This window comes from Scylla paramamosain, chromosome 6, assembly GCF_035594125.1.
Source record: "Scylla paramamosain isolate STU-SP2022 chromosome 6, ASM3559412v1, whole genome shotgun sequence".
Lineage (NCBI taxonomy): Eukaryota > Metazoa > Arthropoda > Malacostraca > Decapoda > Portunidae > Scylla > Scylla paramamosain.
In genome coordinates this window covers 20171480-20195996 of record NC_087156.1, presented here as the reverse complement: position 1 = coordinate 20195996, position 24517 = coordinate 20171480, and the positions used below count along the sequence as shown (strand labels likewise).

General features: G+C 47.0%; 1 long non-coding RNA gene across 2 annotated transcripts in view; it reads right to left on the bottom strand.

The window, feature by feature from the left end:
* LOC135101362 (uncharacterized) overlaps positions 1 to 23898 on the bottom strand; it is a 382194-nt gene extending 358296 nt beyond the window's left edge. For both annotated transcript variants that reach the window (XR_010269236.1, XR_010269237.1), the window contains exons 1-2: positions 23120 to 23898; positions 22745 to 22817 (exon numbers count right to left, since the gene is read on the bottom strand). This is a non-coding gene — a long non-coding RNA (uncharacterized LOC135101362). The remainder of the gene's footprint in view (positions 1 to 22744; positions 22818 to 23119) is intronic.
* Positions 23899 to 24517: the final 619 nt, after the last annotated feature.

Genomic DNA, 24517 nt, shown 5'->3' with positions numbered 1-24517 from the left:
CTCTCCAGTCCAACCAACCCACTCCAGTCTGTGTGTGTGTGTGTGTGTGTGTGTGTGTGTGTGTGTGTGTGTGTGTGTGTGTGTGTGTGTGTGTGTGTTTCTCTAATTCTTTCGTGTACCTTGTCTGTTTTTTATCAATTTTTTTTTCTAGACTTTCCGTGATTTTATTATTTTTACTTTTTTTTTTGCTCGTTTTCCTTTCTCTTCGCTACTGTTTTTTTTTTCTTTTTTTCTCCACCGTCAATTCTTTCTCGAAATAAAAAAAAAGGAAAGGCGGACAGAGCAGGGCATGAGAAAAAAAAAATTGGGGTAGGAATGTAAGATATGGTAGAGAGAGAGAGAGAGAGAGAGAGAGAGAGAGAGAGAGAGAGAGAGAGAGAGAGAGAGAGAGAGAGAGAGAGAGAGAGAGAGAGAGAACGACGAAGAAAGAAAGAAAAAGGAACAATGAAGACGGAATGAAAAGAAGACAGGTAGGCGTGGACAGGAGGAGGATGAGGATGAGGAGGATGAGGATGAGGAGGAGGAGGAGGAGGAGGAGGAGGAGGAGGAGGAGGAGGAGGAAGGAAGGAAACCGTTCAGGGAGGAAACTAGATACCACTGGAGGAAATTGAAGAGAGTTTGGATCTCATGACACTGTACTGAGAGAGAGAGAGAGAGAGAGAGAGAGAGAGAGAGAGAGAGAGAGAGAGAGAGAGAGAGAGAGAGAGAGAGAGAGAGCATCGCCACGACCTTTAACGAACTAATCTTTAGTTCAACACACACACACACACACTCTCTCTCTCTCTCTCTCTCTCTCTCTCTCTCTCTCTCTCTCTCTCTCTCTCTCAGTACTCTCCATCATCCATTTTCCTAATCAAGTTTAATCTATTTCATTTCATTCATTATAATCCCTTCATTTTTATTAACGCGTGTATGATAAGCTTACATACATATACATACATACATACATACATACATGCATACATACTTCTCAAGATTATGATAATTCTCTTTTCGTTAACTTTTGCAATCTAACTTCTAAGTTCACTCCTCTGTTTGAAATTCTTAAGGCTGTACTAATTTTTTTCTCTTGTCTACTTTTTTTTTCATCTCCTGCATCATTTAACAATCTCCGCACTGGTATTTCACAAAGTACAAGAGTAAATGAAGGAGTGAAAAAGTGCCTCGTGTCCTCATCCACCTCATGTCTCACCTCTCTCGCCAATTCACCACCACCACCGTCGCCTCCTCGGGGCACAAAATCAATCACATTATGCATATTTTCACCTTCCTTCCCTTCCTTCTCACCACCACCACCACCACCACCACCACCACCACCACCGTCACTATAACCTACTATTGCGATTCCTGTTCTCTTCTTTCTGATACTCCTTTTCTCTTCTTCATCCTTTTTCTATCATGTTTGTAATTCTTTCTTTTGTAATTCTTGTGCATTTTACTACTTTTTATGGGTTTTCCCTATTCTCTTCCTTCTTCTGATGCTCTTCTTCCTCTTCCTTTTTTGTTTCTCTGATTTCTTTTCTTTCTCTTTTGTAATTCGTTGTCTTTTTTACTTATTATTTCTGCGGTATTATTTGTGATATATTTTTAATTTCCTTCCTTCTTTCATTCATTTTTTTCTTTTCCTTATCAGTCTCTCTTCATTCTCCCTCTCTCGTTCTGACTAACTTCCTTTCATCTATTCTTCCTTTCATCCATCCTCCACCTTGCTTCCTCTCCTCATAATCCACGTCCTTCCTCCTTCCTTCCCCTCCCTCCCTCCCTCCCTCCTTCCTTCCTGTTTCCTCCCAACATCCCTCTCACTGTCGTAACCCCATCACGCCTACCTTTCCTTTTCCCTCATTCCTTCCTCTCTCTCCTATCTTTAGCTCCCTCCTTCTTCCCTCCCCCATCTTTCCTCCTTCCCTTTTACCAGCCTCCCTCCTATATCCCCCTCCTTTCCTTATTCTCTCTCATTCCTCTCTCTCTCTCCTTTCATCCTTCCTCCTTCCCTTACCCTCCTTCCTTCCAGCTTCCTATGCCAGTTTCCGACGTCTTTGGCACGCCTCCTGAAGGGCCTCCACCCCCCACCTCTCTCTCTCTCTCTCTCTCTCTCTCTCTCTCTCTCTCTCTCTCTCTCTCTCTCTCTCTCTCTCTCTCTCTCTGGAGCCCTTGGAGTTGTTTGAAGACTCCCAAGGCGCTCTCCACCCCGCCCTCGCACTGCCACTCATCTACAGAAGACACTTTTAATGTCTGTTGGAGGGAAAGAGGACACAGGCAAGAGGGGGAGGAGTGGGGAGACGGGAGGTCAGAGAAGGAAGTCAGAGAGAAGACGAGAGCATAAGGAGGAGGAGGAAGAGGAGGAGGAGGAGGAAGTTGCAAGTTTCAATATAATGTGATACTGTCATTGTCACCTTTCGCCCCTCCACTTTTTGTTTATCCTCTCTCTCTCTCTCTCTCTCTCTCTCTCTCTCTCTCTCTCTCTCTCTCTCTCTCTCTCTCTCTCTCTCTCTCTCTCTCTCTCTCTCTCTCTCTCTCTCTCTCTCTCTCTCTCATTCCACTCCACTCAAATCCACACCCTCCGTCATGTCATTCCTCTACCACCACCACTGTCACCACCACCTTCGCCACCTCCACTTCGGCCATGATGAAACTCCCCTTGTTAATAGAAGTCACTCACAATGTGCCGGAGCAACAGAGCTGGTCATTTGGCCGTAAACTGAATCATTTTAAGAGATAATTGATCGAGTTAGCTGCGGAGAGAGACCCAGAGTGGTGGAGTCTGGCCCAGGAATAGGGAGGAGAGAGGGAGAGAGAGAGGGAGAGGGAAAAGACATGGAGGAATGAAGGGGAGAGAGTGGGAGAAACGATAGGGGGAGGGAGACGTGGAGAGGAAGAGTTGGTCGAGGAGGAGGAAGAGGAGGAACAGGAGAAGCAATAACTGGGGAGAGGCTGGAGGTAATAACACTTGATGGAGGGAGCGAAGGGGTACTATGCCGGGGGAAGGGAAGGGGGAGGAGGAGGAGGAGGAGGAGGAGGAGGAGGAGGAGGAGGAGGAGGAGGGCGATGCGAGGCAATACATGAGGAATGGGAAATATGCGGGAATTGAGCGAGAAAGACGAATAACGCGTGCACACACACACACACATACACACACACACACACACACACACACACCAAAACACGGGCAGATTACAGAAGAAAAAAATAGAAGAACCGAGACAAAAAAATAATAGACAATAAAACAATAAAATACCACAAATAAAATGGAAAAAAAAAAAAGGAGACAAACTAGAAGCAAAACTCCAAGAAAACTTAAATGATCTCTTGGCTCCTGTGTTTAAAGCCACAGCCACTTGAGTGTTGGCAAGCGTGTAACCTTACCCCTTGTGTCTATTAGGCTGAGAGGGCAGGCAGGACGAGAGGCGGTGAGTGAAGCAGCGGGGGACGAGGCAGGAACACAACGAGGGAGGTTAGCTGGCTGGGAGAGTGTGAGAGTTGAGGAGTACCAGTAGGCGGGGAGTGGCAGAGGTTACAGAGAGGCTTTGTTGGTGAGTGCAAATGTTTATGGTTTCAAGCCAGTATTCAGAAACGCTATACTCTTTCAACATGACAATTTTCAAAGGCCACAGAGATGATTAGCCGGGTTCTCAAGAGTGTTTCTCCTGTTAATAATGTATAAAATTTGTTAATATGCCACTAGAACTGTAAAAAAAATGACATCCGCACAAACACGTGTAGCTTCAACTAGTGTCTATTGAAAGTAGTGGAGGTGAGAGCAGAAGTGTTTCAGAATATAGTCCCTGAAGAGTATTGGCAGGCAGAAGACTGGCAGAGGTTACCGAGATCAGTGGGAGTATTTGTGGGTGGGAGTGAAGGTAAATGTTTAAGGGTGTGTTGTAGTTACATAGACACACAGGCCACAACTAACCCTGAGATTCTCACGAGCTGACCTGATCCTGCTGATAGTATTAGTAGAAGAAAAAGACTAACACAGAAGGGATGCAGGAAACAGATTGGAAATAAATACCTTGCGAGACCGAAGAAGTAAAAACCCGAAGGAAATTTTAAAGGAAAGCAGGAAAATTTATGAAAAGAGATGTTTCTTATCACCTGGAGGCAAGGATGACATAAGAACATAAGAAAAAAGGGAAACTGCAAGAAGCGAGCAGGCTTACACGTGGCAGTCCCAGTATGAAACATGAGAAAGAGAAGGAAAGGTAACAATAACTTAACTAATACAGATCAACAAAAAAAAAAAAAAATTCAAAATCTCCTCCAATATCTTCATCTAAATGGAGAAAAAAAAAACAGACGTAGAAAAAATATCTGAAGAAAACGTAAATGAGAACTCACCTTTATTTTAAAAAGAACTTTAAAAAAAATCACACACACACACACACACACACACACAGAGAGAGAGAGAGAGAGAGAGAGAGAGAGAGAGAGAGAGAGAGAGAGAGAGAGAGAGAGAGAGAGAGAGAGAGAGAGAGAGAGAGAGAGAGAGAACGAAGGACTCAACTTGCGCCTTTATAAACAACTCACCTCTTTTGTTTTCCCCGGGGAGGGTCACCTAAGAGGGCTCACCTAAAGGAGGAGGAGGAGGAGAAAGAAGAAGAGGAAGAGGAAGAGGAGAACGCCTTAAGGGAGGAGATGACGTCAGAACACAATGACTGGTGCGGATGTGAGAGAGAGAGAGAGAGAGAGAGAGAGAGAGAGAGAGAGAGAGAGAGAGAGAGAGAGAGAGAGAGAGAGAGAGAGAGAGAGAGAGAGAGAGAGAGAGAGAGAGAAAGGGTTTACTTTAAAAGATGAAAGAATCTGGAAAGAAAAAATAAAAAGGTTAATGGGTGGAAAGAACGAGACGGATTTGCGAGAAAGGCTGAGGAAGGGAAGAGAAAGTAGCAAATGGAGAGAATGAAGGAAGGTCGCTAGGGAGATGGAAGGAGGAGCTATGCAAGAGAGAAGAGAGAAAGAGAAAGTAAGAGGAAAAATGGAGAACAGCATAAAGGAAAACTGAGAAAAGGTTATGAGAGAGAGAGAGAGAGAGAGAGAGAGAGAGAGAGAGAGAGAGAGAGAGAGAGAGAGAGAGAGAGAGAGAGAGAAAGCGGTAATGAGCATTTGGTTTATCTTCGCAAGAGTACAAAGGATTCAGACGCACGGACTCGCAAACTTCCCGAAACACATTTTGTCATTCTTTTTATTCCCGATCTAACGAGTAAAGACTTGAATGAGACTTTTATGGAATCCAGGCTCAGTTTATACACGAATAGCAACACACACACACACACAGAGAGAGAGAGAGAGAGAGAGAGAGAGAGAGAGAGAGAGAGAGAGAGAGAGAGAGAGAGAGAGAGAGAGAGAGACTACCCTACTTAACTTTGAACACCTAATCTGTACATACGACACACATTCAAACCTTCAAATCATTCACCTCTCTTACGTCCATACACACCACCTCTCCTATCACTCTCACTCTCCAGCCAATTTAACACAGTAACGCAACACTGCATTGACCACAGAAACACCCCGTTCTTTTCTCCCCTTCACCGTGGCATTGAGAGCGGAGCTAACTGACGGACGAATGGCGAGGCACCCATCCATCCACTCAATACAGCACAGACCCTCCTTTACTGTGCCCTCTCTCCCTCACCGGGACAGATGCAGCGTTCCACTTCAACGCCCTCAGGCATCACAGAGCAGCAGGCGGCGAGGCGAGAAGCAAGAGAGAAACACGAGAGCATAGATGGCCCTCCCGCTCTCCTCCTACTCCTCCCATCCCGCACTCAAGCCTGTATTCAGCGACATCCAACCAGATCTTAGTATTCAGAATTGCTCTGCTCTCTCTCCACGACTATTTTCAAAGGCCACAGAGATGATTAGCAGCGTTCTCAAGACTGTTTTTCCTGTAAATTGTGTAGAAGTCTTTTTAATCTCACTAGAACCATTAAAACATCTTTAAAAATACGTGCAACTTCAACTTAAGTCTTTTGAAAGTAGTGGAGGTGTAGCGCAAATATGGACCTAAAGCTGCGGGTGTAGTTATGACTGACTTGCGCCTCTGATACATGGCAAGGCTGATGTGCCCCTAGGCTACCCATGTGACAGTGCCAGGGGACGTGGGCTGTGTGGCTGAGCGCGTGACGGCCGCCTAGTGTGTTACAACGGGGCGTCCCAGACCAGACCAAGCCTCCCTCCCTCCCTCCCTCCCTCCATTCCCGCTGGTTAAAGGGGACGGCACACACACGCACATACATACATACACACACGGACGGACGGACGGATGCACGCACGCACTCACGCACACAGGCAGGCTTAAACGAGGAGGAGGAAGAGGAGGAGGAGGAGGAGCAAGTCCGTACATATACTTATATGTACGGACTCCTCCTCCTCTTCCTCCTCCCCATAGCAAGTCAGCATATACTAAAATTATACACAATTCTGGTATCTACTTTCCCTGTGTATTTTCATATATTCCTCCTCCTCCTCCCACTTCTTTTGCGTTATTTTCTCGTTTCTCTCTCTCTCTCTCTCTCTCTCTCTCTCTCTCTCTCTCTCTCTCTCTCTCTCTCTCTCTCTCTCTCTCTCTGTTCGTCCCTCCCTGCTTCTAAATTCCACCTCCCGCTGATCTACTGAGCTGTACTTTTCACGCATGTATAAGGTTACTCCCCCCACCTCTCTCTTTCTCTCTCTCTCTGTCTCTCTCTCTCTCTCTCTCTCTCTCTCTCTCTCTCTCTCTCTCTCTCTCTCTCTCTCTCTCTCTCTCTCTCTCTAAGACCGTAACCAGGCAGAATTTGATCTCACGCACATCACACATAACAGAGAGAGAGAGAGAGAGAGAGAGAGAGAGAGAGAGAGAGAGAGAGAGAGAGAGAGAGAGAGAGTCAGGTATATAACGTCTCGAAGAACACCCTAATTGCTTATACCTGACCTAACTAACTAACAAGGCTTGGTAGTGGTGGTGGTGGTGGTGGTGGTCGGCGGGACAGGTAACCTCATTAACAACTCGTATGTGTATGTAGACTAATAAACACACACACACACACACACACACACACACACACACACACACAGTAGCACGGATGATAATAATAAAGAAAGGTAAATACAATGCCACAGAGACTCATTCCTGTTCGGTGGCCATTAACACACTCCCGCTGCTTCACTGAGGGGGGAAAAAGTTGAATTTTACACCCTATTCTACATGGTATGGTTCCCCGGGGTGCCATTACAAGCCGGGTCCTCTCCATTACCTCGCAGCCCCGCACGGCAATCCCTCACCTCAGCCTGACAGGGACGAGGAACACAAGGAGGAGGTGAAGGAAAACTGGAGGAGCAGGAGGAGGAGGGGGGTCAATATATACAAAGGAATGTACTACAGGAAAATAAATGACACCCTTTTTGTCCTTATGTTGTCTGATAAGGAAGAGAGGAGATTTAAGCAGGATAAGTTGCCGTAAAGATTAGGCGAGTAGTAGTAGTAGTAGTAGTAGTAGTAGTAGTAGTAGTGGTAGTAGCAATAGTAGTAGTAGTAGTAGTAGTAGGAGGAGGAGGAGGAGGAGGAGGAGGAGGGGAAGGGTCGCAAATGAACACAAAAAAAAATAATAATGACAAACTTCCTCGTTGTTTAAAGAAGAAAATACACGGATAGGTTGCCGTTAAGATTAGGGAAGTAGTAGTAGTAGTAGTAGTAGTAGTAGTAGTAGTAGTAGTAGTAGTAGTAGTAGCGGTAGAAAAAGGAGGAAGAGAACACAAACGAACACAAATGAAGAATCAACACTGGACGGCAAACTTGTAGGTTCATTCGCGGCTATTTCTCGGAAGCGCACTGTCTTAACATGCAATGAGAGAAACAGGAGAGCACAGACAAAGGAGGAGGAGGAGGAGGAGGAGGAGGATAATCTAGCTCCACTTATAAGACTTAGAAATAAAGGAGAGACGCGGGAGATATTAACCCTTTCATTGAGAAACCCAACAATTCACGGCACTGAGAACAATGTTTTAATTTTCTACAAGCACGTACAAGACAGAAGGGAATAACAGAAGAATAAATTATGCATCTTCTAGACTGTATCATGTCTCAGAGTGCTTAGTGACTGGGAAAGGACGTGCCAAATAGAAAATAATAAGTGAACCTGAGCGTAATGAAGCGAGAAAGCAGCAAGGACTAACACAACACACGGAAGAGGAAGGATCAGCGTGCTACAGCAGGATAAGCGAGCAAGTGGCGACAAATTAAGTCAATACGAAAAAAAAGCGATAGAAAAAAATGAAATACGAGTTTGGAAATGAGAAAACTGTTATCGAGTAAATAATGGAAAAAATAAAACGTGGATTTTATAAACAATGAATGAGGAGAGTAGAAAATTTATGCTGTAAAAAAAAAATGTATAAAAAATCAAAATTAAACTACGTAGATTAGACTGGAGAGAGAGAGAGAGAGAGAGAGAGAGAGAGAGAGAGAGAGAGAGAGAGAGAGAGAGAGAGAGAGAGAGATTCCGAGAAAGAGTGAAGATGAACGACTTAAAGATGGGAAGGCCAGGGAAAGGAAAAAGTGATAAATCAAGATAGAAAACACAAAAATAAAAGAGAGAGAGAGAGAGAGAGAGAGAGAGAGAGAGAGAGAGAGAGAGAGAGAGAGAGAGAGAGAGAGAGAGAGAGAATTATGAAGGAAGATGGAGAAAGGAAGGGAGGTGTGGGCGTAAGAGGAGCGGGAAGGGAAGGGGCACGGAGGATAACGTATATTCAATGAGTCTGATGGAAAAGTGATGGGGAGGGTCGAGTGGGGGTAACGGGGCCGAGACAGTCGTGGGTGTTTTTATTGCAATTTAGGTGACAGCGTGATATGTGTGTGTGTGTGTGTGTGTGTGTGTGTGTGTGTGTGTGTGTGTGTGTGTGTGTGTGTGTGTGTGTGTGTGTTGCAGAAAGATAGGAACGGCGCAGAGACACACAATTCGTACAGTGTATATGAGGAACTGAATAAAAATGAACAGAAAGAAACAAGATTAAAAAAAAAAAGTAAAAAAAAAAAAATATATGAATAATATTAGACAAGGAACGTAAACTGGAGAGAGAAAAGAAAATAATAAGAAGAAAACGAAGGAACTAAGAGTAAGAAATTATACACTGAATGACTGAAGACCTTAGGAGACAAGAGCTAGATGACTTACGAACTTGTAGCCTCACGAAGCAAACAAGGAGTAGGAGAACGTAAAAGAAAACTTCTATACCCACTATTACTACTCCTATTACTATCTACTTTGGGTCTAGTAAGTCTCAAGGTGTTCTCTCTTCCTTTCTCTCTCTCTCTCTCCTCCCTCTCTGCTAATCCCCAACTACTGCTCGTTCTCCTGCTCTTCCTCCTTCCTATACCAGACGTAAGCGGAAGGGTAGATAAGGGGAGGAAAGGGGAATTAAGCCAAGGCACGGATAAGGAAAAGGGGAAGAGAGTAAGGAAGGAAGAGGGGGCAGAGGAAGATGAGCGTATATATGAATAGAAAGTAGAGTGCAAGATGTGGAAGGAAAGGGATTAAAGATAAAGAAAGAGAGAGAGAGAGAGAGAGAGAGAGAGAGAGAGAGAGAGAGAGAGAGAGAGAGAGAGAGAGAGAGAGAGAGAGTATTACATGATAAAGGAAAGGAAAAGACAAAGGAACCAAATCAGAATTAACATTAAGAGAGAGAGAGAGAGAGAGAGAGAGAGAGAGAGAGAGAGAGAGAGAGAGAGAGAGAGAGAGAGAGAGAGAGAGAGAGAAATACTGCCAAATGAAGAACCTATGCACGTATATGTATTTCAAAAAGTGCATCAGTGTCTATTCCCGTCTTCGCGATCCGCTAAACAAGAGACGGAAGCTGATGCGAAACAATGGAGCAGCATCGAGTAGGAAGGGTCGCTCGTGTCGGTTAACTGGCCAATCAAGAGAGCATCAGAGGGGCTTCAGGGGTAAGCCGACCAATCAGAGAGCGGCACTGTGAGAGGAAACGTAAGGGGGGGGGGAGAGAGAGAGAGAGAGAGAGAGAGAGAGAGAGAGAGAGAGAGAGAGAGAGAGAGAGAGAGAGAGAGAGAGATGGGGGGGACTATAAGGCATTGGGGTTGGGGGTTTGGTGATTAAATGGCATCTCAGAAGATGATAAACAGAGTTAATCTTTGTTTCCCGCTGGTATTCTGCTGACAGCCAGACAGACAGACAGACAGACAGACAGACAGACAGAGACGAAGAGAGAACCAGACTGACAAGTAAACGAACGAACAAACAAAGACAGACAGACAGACAATGAAAGATGAGAAGGAACACTGTAATAGGAACATCGCGAGCGAGAGAGAGAGAGAGAGAGAGAGAGAGAGAGAGAGAGAGAGAGAGAGAGAGAGAGAGAGAGAGAGAGAGAGAGAGAGAGAGAGAGGCACAGCGTTAAAGGGGAGGAGATACAGGAAAATGAGAGAAAATATCAACGACATGGAAGAAAGCGTTGAACTAAATGATCTTCAAAAGTGAAGATACACTCGAGGGAAGGAGAGGAGCGGGAAGGAAGGAAGGAGGGAGGGAAGGAGAGGAGCAAGAAGGAAGGAAGGAGGGAGGGAAGGAGAGGAACAAGAAGGAAGGAAGGAGGGAGGGAAGGAGAGCAGCAAGAAGGAAGGAAGGAGGGAGGGAAGGAGAGCAGCAAGAAAGAAGGCAGGAAGGAAGGAGGGAAGGAAGGAGAGGAGAAGGAAGGAAGGAAGGAGGGAGGGAAGAAGGAGAGAGATAAAATGGAAGAAGAGAGAGAGGAATAGCAAATGACGCCATGATAATGGAATGCGACATCTCGAGATATAGAGAGAGGGGAGAAGGAAGGAAAAGAAAGGAGAGAGCGAGAGCGCGAGGGAGAGAGAGAGAGAAAGAGAATAATCTAAAATAGAATATTAATGTATACGAAATGTAGCAGTGTGATGAAAGAATAAGAATTTCCAATTAGCGATGCTCCGGAGTGCATAACGAAAGGAATTAGAAAGAAAAGCTTTTAAATGCCATTATAGAAAAAAAAAATTAAAGTTTGCATCAATTCACTGCTTCTCCCTCTCCCTTTCTCTCTCTCCCAAGTAAACTCGCAAATTACATCAAGTTAAGATACAACCCTATAATATTTACTACACACAATATTTACCAACCAGCACTAATACCTTTATGCTTGCCGCGGTGCACCCAAGACCCGGACACCTGCGGCAACCCTAGGACGCTGTATTGACGCAACCACGCCGTTTAGGGACAGGTGGGGCGGGCGAGTGGATAAGAGGGTGGCGGGCCGGGGACGAGAGAGGAAAAGAGGCGAGAAAATATAACGCGGTGCAGATTGGTATAGCATGGGAGAGGAACAACAAGAGGAAGATGAAATAGACGGGCTTGCCTGGCTGGTTGGGTGGTTAGTTAGGAACGAAGAGGAAGAGGAAGAGGAAGAGGTGGAGGAAGAGGAGGGAGGGGTGGAGGAAGAGGAGGGAGGATTAGAGTAGAACCTCGACCTTCACCCTGACAAATACAGGTGTGTGTGTGTGTGTGTGTGTGTGTGTGTGTGTGTGTGTGTGTGTGTGTGTGTGTGTGTGTGTGTGTGTCCATGCTCTACTCAACCTCCACGTTTTTTTCTTTCACATATACGAGTACACACGTACCTACAAAAATATAAAATGTACACGCTTCCTCCCTCTCCCTCTCTCCAAGCCAAGCCAAGCCAAGATATAAAAATGCGCGGGTAGCAGATCGGTTCAATATTTCCCAAGAGTTATCGCCACCCGGGCCAGCCAGGAACATCTCTGCGGCGGAATATTGGCCTGGAAATATTCTGGTAAGTTAAGCAAACACTCCCCTGCATGTAATCTTGGTCCACTCCGCCGGCCCTCGACCATGCATTATTCAGCTTTTGAGGGTCCTCCGCCCACCCAACTGGCCATGTAGATACACACACACACACACACACACACACACACACACACACACACACAGGGTTCTCTTATGTATGTGTGTGTTTGTGGGTGTTGCAGGAATTGTGTCGTTTTTTTTTTCTTCCATAAAATCTTTGGTGTGTTTGGTGACATTCCTCTGTTAATGACGGGTGAACACCACAATTACCACCATCACTGCAGCCACCACCATTGCTATTACTTTTCCACCACCACCACCACTATCATCGCCAATTCCACCATCACCACCACCACATCCATTTCTTATCCTCCGGTCCGGTCCGGTCTCGCCTCACTCTCTCTGGTCGCCTCGTCGCTCTCACAGCGCTGCATTTTTCCTCTTTTTCTCCGAGTTACTTCGACAGGTGAAGGGCCTTGGGAGTCACCACCACCACCACCACCAAAGACGCAGCCGCAGCCACGAGAGAGAGAGAGAGAGAGAGAGAGAGAGAGAGAGAGAGAGAGAGAGAGAGAGAGAGAGAGAGAGAGAGAGAGAGAGAGAGAGAGAGAGGGACGCTTTGGCTAGGTTAACTTAGGTTACTAAGGTAAGATATGATTACGTTAGGTTAGAACTAACTTTTCCAGGTGTTCAGATTTTACAGAGAGAGAGAGAGAGAGAGAGAGAGAGAGAGAGAGAGAGAGAGAGAGAGAGAGAGAGAGAGAGAGAGAGAGAGAGAGAGACAAACAGGTAACAATCACCGAAACGAAAAGAAAAAAAAAACAAGTATACAGAAAAAAGCTAAACTAACAAGCAGAAACGAACAAACACAATCGGCGGAGAGACAAAGGAACGCATGGCCGGCAGACACACAACAAAGAAACGAGAGAAAAACAAAAGCTAAAGATAAAAACAAAACACAAAAAAACACAATAACATACGTACAAAAACAAGGCTAAGAGACGAGGCATGAGAGAGAACGATAGCGCTCTCTCTCTCTCTCTCTCTCTCTCTCTCTCTCTCTCTCTCTCTCTCTCTCTCTCTCTCTCTCTCTCTCTCTCCCCCTTTCGCTTCGTCTTATTTCTTTGACGTCGCCGGAACTCAAAGGTAAGGGACAATGGAGGTTCCCCTCATTAAAGTGACTTATTTACCCTACGGTTCCCCGCTTTTATGCTTTGGGAGGAAAGGTGGAGTCAACTCGACGTCGTTTTCTTTCACTTTCTTCCTCGTTTTTTCCTCTCGTAAACAAAAAGAGGCGAAGACCACGGGCTTTTGTCTCGCAGTCTTTTGTGACGACCCACGGTGGTGATGGCAAGGCGGCGCGTGGTGATGGTAAGCGGTGGTGAAGGTGGCGGTGGTGGTGGTGGTGAGAAAGAAGATTGTGAAGGAGGGAATAAGGAATAGAAGGGAGAAAAGCAGGGTAGAGAGGTGGTGATGACAAGACGACTCGTGGTGATGGTAATAGTGGCGGTGTTGAGACGGAAGCCAGTAAAGGACGACTGTTTACTGTAAAAGCAGAGGATAAAGAATAGAAGGTAGAAAAAGTATGGTAGAGAGGAGGTGACAAGGTGTAGCTTGATGGTAACAGTAGTGGTAACACGGAAGACTATGAAGGAAGACAAAAGGAAGAGGGGATAAAGAACAAGGAACATAAGGTAAGGAAGGGAGGGTATAGAGTAGAACACCACCAGAGACAAACATACCTATCTACCATACGTTACAGATGTACAGCTCAACACAACACCATTATCCCAAGACACGTTTAAACCCGCGCTGCTCAGTTAACAAGGGCTGGGATGCCTGTATATTTTGTCACTACAAGGTGGAAGCGTCCTAAGGCACAAATTAATCCTGGGTTCTCTGTGCCTTGGGCTGCGGAAGCGTGCGGGGACTCAAAAAGCAGGGCAGAAACAAGGGGCAACACCCGTGGAAACCAAAGAGACGGCGGCGGCGAGGAAAAAAGTAGAGAGAAAAAAAAAAGAGAAGCAGGAGGTGGAGAAGCAGTGGAAGATGGAAGAGGAAGAGGAGGTGAGAGCAGAAGTTAAAGGAAACCCAGTACATGGACAGGAAGAGGAAGAAGAAAGGAAATTGAAGCCATGCACAAACTGAATACCGAAGGAAGACCAAGAGGAGGAGGAGGAAGAGAAGAAGGAAGGGAAAAGAGACGGTCCTGAATAAAGACAATAAACCAAGGAAGGAAACGTAAAGGGATGTTGATAGAAGATTCTCCCTCTCTCTCTCTCTCTCTCTCTCTCTCTCTCTCTCTCTCTCTCTCTCTCTCTCTCTCTCTCTCTCTCTGCTGGAGGGCGTGGAGATGGTATGTCAGCCACAGCCAATACTCCTCCCAATATTATTCTCTCCAGTTCCTCTTCCCTTTTGTTCCTTCTCCTGTCTGGAACCTGGGCCAAGGAGAGAGAGAGAGAGAGAGAGAGAGAGAGAGAGAGAGAGAGAGAGAGAGAGAGAGAGAGAGAGAGAGAGAGAGAGAGAGAGAGGAATGGAACGCCTCATAGATAATCCGTCCGTGACTCTTCGTCTGCGTCGGTCTTGGAGCCCAGAAACTCGTAGAAAAAACAGTGACTCCAACTTTCCACGAGAGCTGTTACCATTACCACCACCACCACCACCACCACCACCGCTACCACCACCACTCTCACTAGCACTAACATAGCTTAACTTCTATTACCACTACCACTACACCATCACCACCCCCGTTACCGCAACCAGCACCACACACCACCACTGCCACAACCACACCACCACTGCCACCAGCACTACCGCAACTTCCCCACTACCGCAACTACCACCAACACTCACCACAACACGACCACCACCATTCGCACTACACCACCACCACCACTGCCACCACCAGCCAGCTCTTAGCACTAGCAGCAGCACCCACGAGAGAGCACCAGCAGCAGCAGCCGCAGCAGCAGCATCGCCTTTAACTTTATCACTCGGTTAGTTTGCAGCATTAGCGGTTCCGGAGTCAACTTCCTCGGACGGCGGTGCCTCTTATGACAGCATTAGGGGGCTGTTTTCAGAGTTAAATTATTCAGGAAGTTAGAATGAATTTTAAGTTCAAGGTTATGTTTATGAGATTAAAAAGTTTGTTGGCTGGAGTAACAGTGAAGAGTGGAGAGAGGGAGAGAGAAAGAGAGCAAAGAGTAGACGCGAAAGAGGTGTAGTATCAGCGTGTAGTGCCAGTGTGGGAAGGAGGAGGAGGAGGAGGAGGAGGAGGAGGAGGAGGAGGAGGAGGAGGAGGAGGAGGAGGAGGAAGTGATGAAGGGAAGGAAGCAGAGGAGTGCACACTAGAGAAGAGGAAAGGACATGAAATTAAATGACTTCATCAGGGAGGAAAAAAACAGATTTACTTTCTCAAATTTGGTGCAGTGGTCATTATATCAAGACATAAAAACAGCTCTCTCTCTCTCTCTCTCTCTCTCTCTCTCTCTCTCTCTCTCTCTCTCTCTCTCTCTCTCTCTCTCTCTCTCTCTACGCTGCATCCCTAATCTCCCTCCTCTCCGTCTCTCTCCCTCCCGTCCCTTCCTTCCCCCTCTCTCGCCTTCCTCTCTCCCTCCGGCTGTACTTTTCCCGTCTGTGCCGCTATTTTTCTCCGCCACTCCTTTGATGCTTTGAATCAACGCGCTTTTGTTATTCATTTGCATTAAGACGCTCCTTGTTCCGTTGTTCCTGCAGCCGTCCCTCCCGAGTTTTTTTTTTTCTTATCTCTCTCTCTTTCTCTTCCCTGGTTTCTTTGTCTCTTAATCCTTTTTCTCGGGTACCTCCTCCTCCAGCTCTCTGTCTCTCTCTCTCTCTCTCTCTCTCTCTCTCTCTCTCTCTCTCTCTCTTGGCCAGCTGGTACACCTCGCAGTCTGGTGGGAGCGCCGGTGTCCACTCCGCTGCTGAACATGTTGCCTTCATGTTCTCAAAGTTCCCCTGTGCCGGCCTGTGTTCCGCGTTTCGGCCGATTATTTCTCCCTCTTCCCCCTTCTTGCTGCGTCGCTCAGCCTGCCGGGCGCCCAGGAGGGTCCACTTTGCTACCTGCACTAATGTCGCCGCCTTGGGTTATTGTTATGTCTGTGGTGCAGCTGTCCTCGCCCTGACTGGCTGTCTGGCGGGAGGTTGGACTGGCTGGCTGGCTCGCTGTCTGGATGGCATGTTGGCTACGTCGGGTACGGATGGCAATGTTGTACTGTACCCGTGCAAGTCTCTAAGGAGCTTTCTCTATTATTCTTCTTTTTACTCCTCTCTGTGCCTTGCTTTCCCTCGCTCCTCCCTTCGTCTGTCCTCTTTTCCCGCCTTCTGTGCTGGGGTGGGAGGAAGGGAGAAGGCAAGGAGGGAGGAGAGCAAGGCAAGGAGGAAGGAGAAAGCAAGGAGGAGAGCAAGGCAAGGAGGAGAGCAAGGCAAGGAGGAGAGCAAGGCAAGGAAGAAGGAGAAGGCAAGGAGGGAGGTGAGCAAGGCAAGGAGGAAGGAGAAGGCAAGGAAGGTGGTCTGAGGCAATTGGACTCACTGACAGGCTGACGCACAAGATGGATTCTCAATTGAGACGGACGGCGGAGATGCAGAAGCGAGCGATCGTGTATATAATCATATTCAGAGGTACTTGGCTACTCTCCCTGCCCCTTCCTGCCCCTTCCAGTCTCTCCCAGCTACCACGATCCGTTAAGCCCCCACTGGTCTACATTACCCCATTATCCCACAGCTCCTCCCTTGCCCAAACCCATCCCCCCACAAACTTCTTCCCGTGTAGCCACCCCCCTTCTCCCGTGGTGTACTCCCGCCCTAAGTTACTTCCTCGTGATCCCCCGCAGCGAAAGGGAAGTAGGGAGGCAGGGAGGCGATGAGGGGAAGGGAGGGGCGGGGTGAGGGAGGAGGGGGGATGGCCTGCAGGGTGCTGGAGGTTAAGACGCGGACTTTACCCAAGGAAGGAGATGCTCGTTGTGCGTAACTGGGCGCCGTTTTTCCCTTCCGTAAGTTAGTCGCAGATGACAAAGAGGAGCGGCTAAACACTTCCTCCCTCTCATCCTCTTCCTCTTTTCCTTCTCGCAAGTCTTCCTTACTCTTCTTACTCCTCCCTCCTCTTTCTACTCTCCTTGTTTCCTCTTTCCCTTCTTCCTGCTCCTCGTCCTCTTCCTCCTCCTCCTTTCCACAGCCAAGTCCAGCGAGTCATATTCACTCTTATTTTAAAAATGTTGCGCTTGGAAAATTTCAAAATTACATTCCTTGCGACTGTGAAATACCGCTGCTCTCACTCCCCGCCCCTCGCTCCTCTCTCTCCCCCCCCACTCTTACCCTCTTCTCCTCGTCTGCTCTTCCTCGTCCTTGTCCTATCTGCTTTCCGCGTTTACACACACACACACACACACACACACACACACACACACACACACACACACAAACACACACACACAGTCGGACCAGAGCGAATAAAAGGAAAAAGTTTAAATTTGATTTCAGAGCAAAATGTACTTCCTGTGTATTCTTTCTTTTCTTCCACTTCTCTCTCTCTCTCTCTCTCTCTCTCTCTCTCTCTCTCTCTCTCTCTCTCTCTCTCTCTCTCTCTCTCTCTCTCTCTCTCCAGCCGTGCATCATGAATGAGGTGGGGGAAGGAGATGATAGCGCCGATCTCAGTAGGCAAGGAGGGAGTAAGGAGATGACGGCGTCGCAGGAGTCTTGAGGCCCTTGTCACCACGCCTGCGAACCCGACCAATCATAACCCCAGGCGCCCCAAGATCCCCGGCCGTGATTGGCGCAGCGCTCGTCTCCCTGAGGCTGGCGCGACACCTGTATGCGCTAATAACATGAGCCCGCCAGGACCCCTCATTGTCACGCCACGAGGAGGATATGAATTTCTGAGAGAGCAGATTTCGCAAACAGATTAGCAATTAGGCATTTTTGTCAGTGGTGCAGAAAACCGACTACTGTTAGCGTCACCGAGATCACTGGTTATGAGACGCTGGAATATGCGAGGCGCTCTTATTGGGGCAAATCTTATCAGGGCTGGAGTGGGAGACAAGATTACTCCTCGTCGTTCTCATCATGCTAGAGCGGCTCACCATGTCAAGCCCGGTTGGGAATCTTGCTCGGCGTCTCATAACGGCGGAGGGAAGGAGGGAAGGCGGCAGGGAGGGAGGCGGGGAAGGAGGGAGTGAGACAGGGAGGCGGTAAGGAGGGAGGGGTGCGTGTGAGTCTTGTGTGGGGAGGAAGAGTAATGGTTTGTATATAGGCTAGGGACGGGAGGAGGGCTGGGCTGTTTGTGTGTACGGATGGAATGAAGGAAGGTGTTTAAGCGTGAGGGATGACTAGGCTAGGGCTAGGACGCGCTGGGATGGGAAGAGAGGGAGAGGAGGTATTATACACAGGGACAGAGAAGTGGGTGTGCATACAGATGGAGGCGGAGATACGTGTGCTGGGAGAAAGGAATTGGATGTGCAGGGATAAGACGAGGGAGAAGAGGGTGGGGGCGTTTATGAGAATCCGGATGAGGGCAGATTTACGTAGTTCCTTATTTGATGCCTCAAGATTACGCATAAGATGAGGGGAAAATACAACGAAGCAGTGAGAAATTAGACACATGTACAGGTGCAGAGAGGAATAGTTATACGGAAACTTGTGCTAAAATAAACAATGTAAGGGGAAATGTACAGAGGAAGCAGAGTCTATACGGGGAGATGGAAGGGAGGCGAAGCGAGAGAGGTTAGCTTTGTGGGTGAGGGAAATGTGTGTAGAAGCGGAAATTTCTATTCAAGGAGGGAGACTGATGGGCGATAGGCAGGGGGAGGCGAGGAGTCTGCGTCTCGTCATGGCCTCGTGTGGTCTCGCTTTATGTAGGGGGCGGGAACAAGAAGTGCTTTTTTTCCCGCCTCACCTTCAGGGATATTGGGTGTTGACTGGAGCTAAAGAAGACAATATGTTTAATTTCCTACTTTTTTTTTTTTTTCATGCGGGATAAGTATAGATTTTACGACATGCTAAGGGAAAATTTAATCAAACTTGCTGAAATTTTGTTTTTAAATGATTTGATTGCAGCTTGTAGTTATCAAATCAAAATTAAACAAGATGAAAAGATGCATTGTATAAAGAATAAAAGTTTCCGTCCGCAGTTTAGTCCCCTCAAGATATGTAACAAAAGAGAAAACGAAACAGAAAACGAGAGAATAGTGAAATAATCCTCACTGAAGGGCTGCCGAGAGAGAGAGAGAGAGAGAGAGAGAGAGAGAGAGAGAGAGAGAGAGAGAGAGAGAGAGAGACGAGCAACTCATTTGTATAACTGATAAAAGAGGGAAAGAGATCCGCTGAAAAATTGGTCATGCAGAAGAGACGAGGTGGAGCAGATTGCTGTAGAGACCTATGCACCTGCCGGCCTGCTTACCTGTGTCCCCTCAGCCTCAGCCTCAGCCTCCTCCTCCTCCTCCTCCTCCTACTTCCCAAACGGACCCGAGCAAGTGAATCCATCCCGAGCATGTAAGTGGCCACATCCGAAGCCTCGAAACGGATCGCTACCATCTGTCCCTGCCACTAGCTTCCCTCCTCCTCCTCCTCTTCCTCCAATGGTTCGTGTCTTTCCGCCACCCGCCACCATTACCTCCTAACTCGTCCTCCTTCACACCTTTTCCTGTACTTTCTTTTGTACCCTCATTGCAGTTTCTCTTCCTTCTCTAATACGTTTCTCTACCACGACCTCCTCCTCCTCCTCCTCCTCCTCCTCCTCCTCTTCTACTAATAACAACCTTATTCGTTACTCCTGTTGCCACACCTCAGTTCTTCCTCCAACCACCTCACTCAATATCATATCCATCAATTGCCAGCCACACTCTTTGAAATATTACCACCTATCCACTCTCGCCACTCCATCATTCCTGCGCCGCCTCCATCTTTTCGTTCTCATGTTAACCACATTTTTTGCTGCTTGTGGGAATGTGGGATGCTAAGTCTCTCTCTCTCTCTCTCTCTCTCTCTCTCTCTCTCTCTCTCTCTCTCTCTCTCTCTCTCTCTCTCTCTCTCTCTCTCTCCCGGTGCCATCTATCGCCCGTCGCCTCTCCATCGCCGCTCCACTACGCTTCCCCGCCTCTTCCACTCTCACTGTCGTTTTCACATCCATCTCCAAACAACGTGACCAAAATACTCTCTCGCATAGCAAACCTCTCCTATCTGTTTCTGCCACAAGTGTGTGTGTGTGTGTGTGTGTGTGTGTGTGTGTGTGTGTGTGTGTGTGGTGTGTGTGTGTGTGTGTCAGTATCCATCCTGCAACACTCCGATAATTCTCTCGCTTCACCATCACCGCGATGTTCTCACTCTCCCCTTTCCCAGTAACACCATCACTACCACTATTACCACCATCACCACCACCACCACCACCACCACCACCACCACCATCGCCAGGAGGAAAGAAACCCGACCAGTAAAGTCTCGATTTTAATTCCCTCGGGTTGCTGGTAACGCGCGACGCCTGACACTCCAATACTGGCAACGGAAACTCAAGACTTGCTTTACTTTGTCGGGCTTGTCATCGCCGGGAAAGTGAACCAACTCCTACTAATACTCCTCCTCTTCCTCCTCTTGCTGCTCACTCCTGCTGCGGTATCGATAGTGTTCATGGGAGCTTAAGACACCTAAACCCTTAACTTTTGTTCCTTCATTGATAGATTTTGGTGAATTCCTATGCTGTAATCTTTAGGGGAAACAAAAGTGACGCTACTGCTATTCCCCAGGCATAGCTAATATAGAAAAAGAGTTAATTCGCTTCATTTGTTTTCAAGGAAGGTACAGACTCGAGCGATCTTCACTAAATCTCCAATTCATTGTTAGCACTGCCATCTAACCTCAAGACATAAGTAATACAGAGAACAGGTCAGAACTCGAGAGGCATCTTGTGTGTGTGTTCAAGGGAGGTAAAGACTCGGGCACCTAAACCCTTACTTCAATCTCCGAATCACTGTCAATACCGTTATCTACTAGTAAGCGGCAGGCAAAGTTAACACAGATGAATGCCAAATAGAGTTTATGCGCTTCCTCAGTTATATTCCTCCGCGCTATCTCGACTCAAGGCATCTAAATCCTTAACCAAAACTCCTATCCACCTACACTACTAACCGACAGGCATAAATAACTTATAGGAACTGACAGAGAGCTCATGGGCTTCCTTGGTCGTGTTCTACCTCGTTATCTTGATTTGTAAGAGGATTATCAGTAAGGAAAGGAGGCTACGTCGTTTATGAGGAAGAATCTTAGACACTGACGTCCTGGGGCAGAAAGGGAGCGGGGTAATGAAGGGAAGAGTGGCTATGGCTGGAATGGGGGTAATAATAGGTAGCTATAGGGTAGGAAGGTAATGGGTGGTATGAAGGGCACGGTGAAGTAGGAGGAGGAGGAGGAGGAGGAGGAGGAGGAGGAGGAGGAGGAGGAGTAGAGAAAAAGTAAAAAGTAGCGAGAGGATTAGGAGAGGGAAAGTAATGGGAGAAGGAGGAGGAGGAGAGGAAACGTAGGGGAAGGAGGAGTAGGGAAGGAGAAACAAGACGAAAAGTATAGGATGGAGAAAGAGGAGGAGGAAGATTACGAGAAGGTTGTGTAGAGGGAGGAGGAAGGAGGAACAAGATGATCAAGGGGTTAAAAATGAATAGATTTTGTAACGGTAAAAGAAAGAGAGGATAGCCGTATTTCTTAATTACCGATACCGTTACAGTGAGCTCTTAACGACTCATTGAAGTTTTGATGGTCGACTGAAGAAATCCTCAGGAACGTGTCTATAAAGTAAACTATCATAACTTTTCTTCTCACCTCCTCCGAACAAGATTACAGCACAACACTTGCCTACAACACCTTTCCTTTACTGTTCTGCATCACTTTATCTCCGGCATCGAAACATTCGATGAAAATTCACTGTAGTCTACGAAGGAAAGAAAACAGTAACCTTGAAACAGACGAGATATAGTATACTTAAGAATACAAGAATTAAGAATACACCAAAAAATACACCAGCTCTTAAGAATACACTGAAGAAATAAAACATCAACCATGGAATAGACGAGAGAGAGTCCACACTTGAGAATACGCCTAAAATTAGACCACGATTCAGACCTTACCCTCACACACTTAGCATATCACACACACGCACACACTACTTTCCTCCCCAGCGCCTCGTCTCTCCTCGCCTCGTCTTCCTCCAACACACACAATGCCTCGCTGCTTATTTGTCACCAACACGTCCCCTGAGTTTTTCCCGTCCTCGTTCCTCCCTTCAGAAAAAAAAAAAAAAAACAACAATCTCCTGGAGTGGTGTCAGCGCGGGACATTTTCCAGCGGATCCTTATCACTTACCTCGGAAAATTAACACCACGTAGAGGCCTAATTTGCCCGGGGATCAATTTGCGATGCTAATGAGGCAGCGAGTAGAGAGAGGAGGAAATACCCTCGTGTTAATTATCGTTTTTTACAGCCAGGCGAGTCACAACTGGTGCCACGCTTTTTTCCCTCCCATTTTTTTTCTTTTCCTCGCGCCCTGGCCATCGTGACGCTTTAAGCCGCGGGGAGTCAACACGGGGGACGAAAATAGGACCAACGAGCCTGCCTTACCACCCCATTATGGCTTGTAATAAAATGACAGGGAAAACTTATTAAAGGTGCGAGGGTGATGGACGGTGCTGTGGGTGGTGGTGGTGGTGGTGGTGACCTTCCCTTGCCTTCCCTCCCATCCCTACCAGCTTGTTATATCCCCCCTGCCACCTCTTCCCTGCCGTCTCTCTCCCGCCCTGCAGCTCACGCCACCTACCAACCCACCACCCCTCCATCCACTGCCAGCCACTCACGTCCGCACCAACACATCTTTTTGCGGTGTCAACTAAGCTAACTTTCTAATCCACGAAGTTGTTGGCCCAGCAAATATCTAAATGAGGACTAAAAGCACTTGCCTTACTCTCTTTCCGTGGCGGAGGGTGACGGCGGCTCCACGAAGGCTTGGCTAGACACGCGAGACACACACAGCTGGAAATTAAAGCGTTAAAGTAAATAAAGAGGAGAAAGACGTTTATACCGGGTCATGTTGAATAAGAAATACTCGAGGATACAAAAAGATACCGCCCCTTATAAAAACCGCTTTCCCATCATGCTCTAAAGTTCGTTGGCGTAGATAGAAAAGAAATGATAAGAAAACGGGTGTGTAATACTTAGTTTTCAAGAATTACTAAACAAATCCACGAATAGGTACAAAATATTCACTCACTAGACACAAGTTAACGCGTCCTCAAGGAGAATGATAATAGATAAATAGAAAAACCATTACTTACCGAACACTACAAGGGGAGAGCCTGACAAAACACCTCCCGCGCACAAGATCACACCCACAATGCCTTCCTGCTTCCCTGTCCTGCCTACACCCCCTCGCACTCCCACCATCCGTCCCTCACTCCCTCCCTCCCGCACACCACGACAAATTGACACCTGTCTTATTTAGCGGAACCGATTAAATGCTACAACAAGCGGGACTCAAACACCTTCACTGTCACTCATCTCACTCATACGCCGACTCATTGACGCCGAGTGACACATATTTGATGGTGGATTCGTGGAAAGCCAGAGACGTGATTTAGAAATCCCATGAGTGAGGTGAAGGAAGATGAGGAGAGCAAAATTAAATAACGGTTAGATACGATTTATTTTTAGCGTGAAATTAATTTTAGCTTCTCTCATTACCGTACAATTTATACGTAGAGAAAGAATATTCTTTAATCAGCGCTAAGTCCATATATATAAAGAGAAACTGAGAGAGAAAAAAAAAATAGTTAAGATGATGCCTGACGGAAAAATACGCAGGGTTTAAAGAAAAACGAGGAGCAGTAACAAGTCAGTTTTAAGTGGTAATGGAAAAAAAGACGAAATGATGAAGCCTAATGACACTCAGGTTGACGCGGGGCTGATCATAAGATGGATATGAAGTCATTAAGCCAGTGAGAGGAGCAGAGAGGAAATGAAGGAGTAGAGGAGGGAAAGGAGGAAAGGGTAGAGGGAGTATTGGAGGAAACTGAGATAAGTAAGTGGTATTTACCAGAACGATGATTGGCTAGTTACCCCCCCCCTACCTCCCTCTCTCCCTGCTTCCTCCTTCCCTCCTTTCTCCTTCTTTCCTTTCTCCTTTTCTTCTTCTTCTTCTTCTTCTTCTTCTTCTTCTTCTTCTTCTTCTTCTTCTTCTTCTTCTTCTTCTCTCTCTCTCTCTCTCTCTCTCTCTCTCTCTCTCTCTCTCTCTCTCTCTTCCTTCATGCACCTGCTCTCCATTTCTCTCTCTTTCTCTCACTTTCTCTTTTCCATCCCCCTTATCTCCCTATCATATTCATTCCTCTTATCCTACCTTCCCTACCTTCCCTCATCCCTCCCTATTGCCCTCTCTCCACTGCCTCCTACCTTTATCTATCCCTATCCCCTATCATTCCTATGTTGTTCTGTATATTCCCTTTCCTCTCCCTCCCTTTCTTTACCTCCTCCCCTGTTCACCACCACCACCACCAACCCGACTACCGTTTAAACTCTAATTGCCCTGAAACACCTTTGGATTATCGCTCGTTGCCGTAAATTACCGTGGCCTAAATGGAACAGTAAATCTCTGTACCTGCTCTGGATTGCCTGCTCTTTGACTTCCGGTGAAAAAGAGAGAGAGAGAGAGAGAGAGAGAGAGAGAGAGAGAGAGAGAG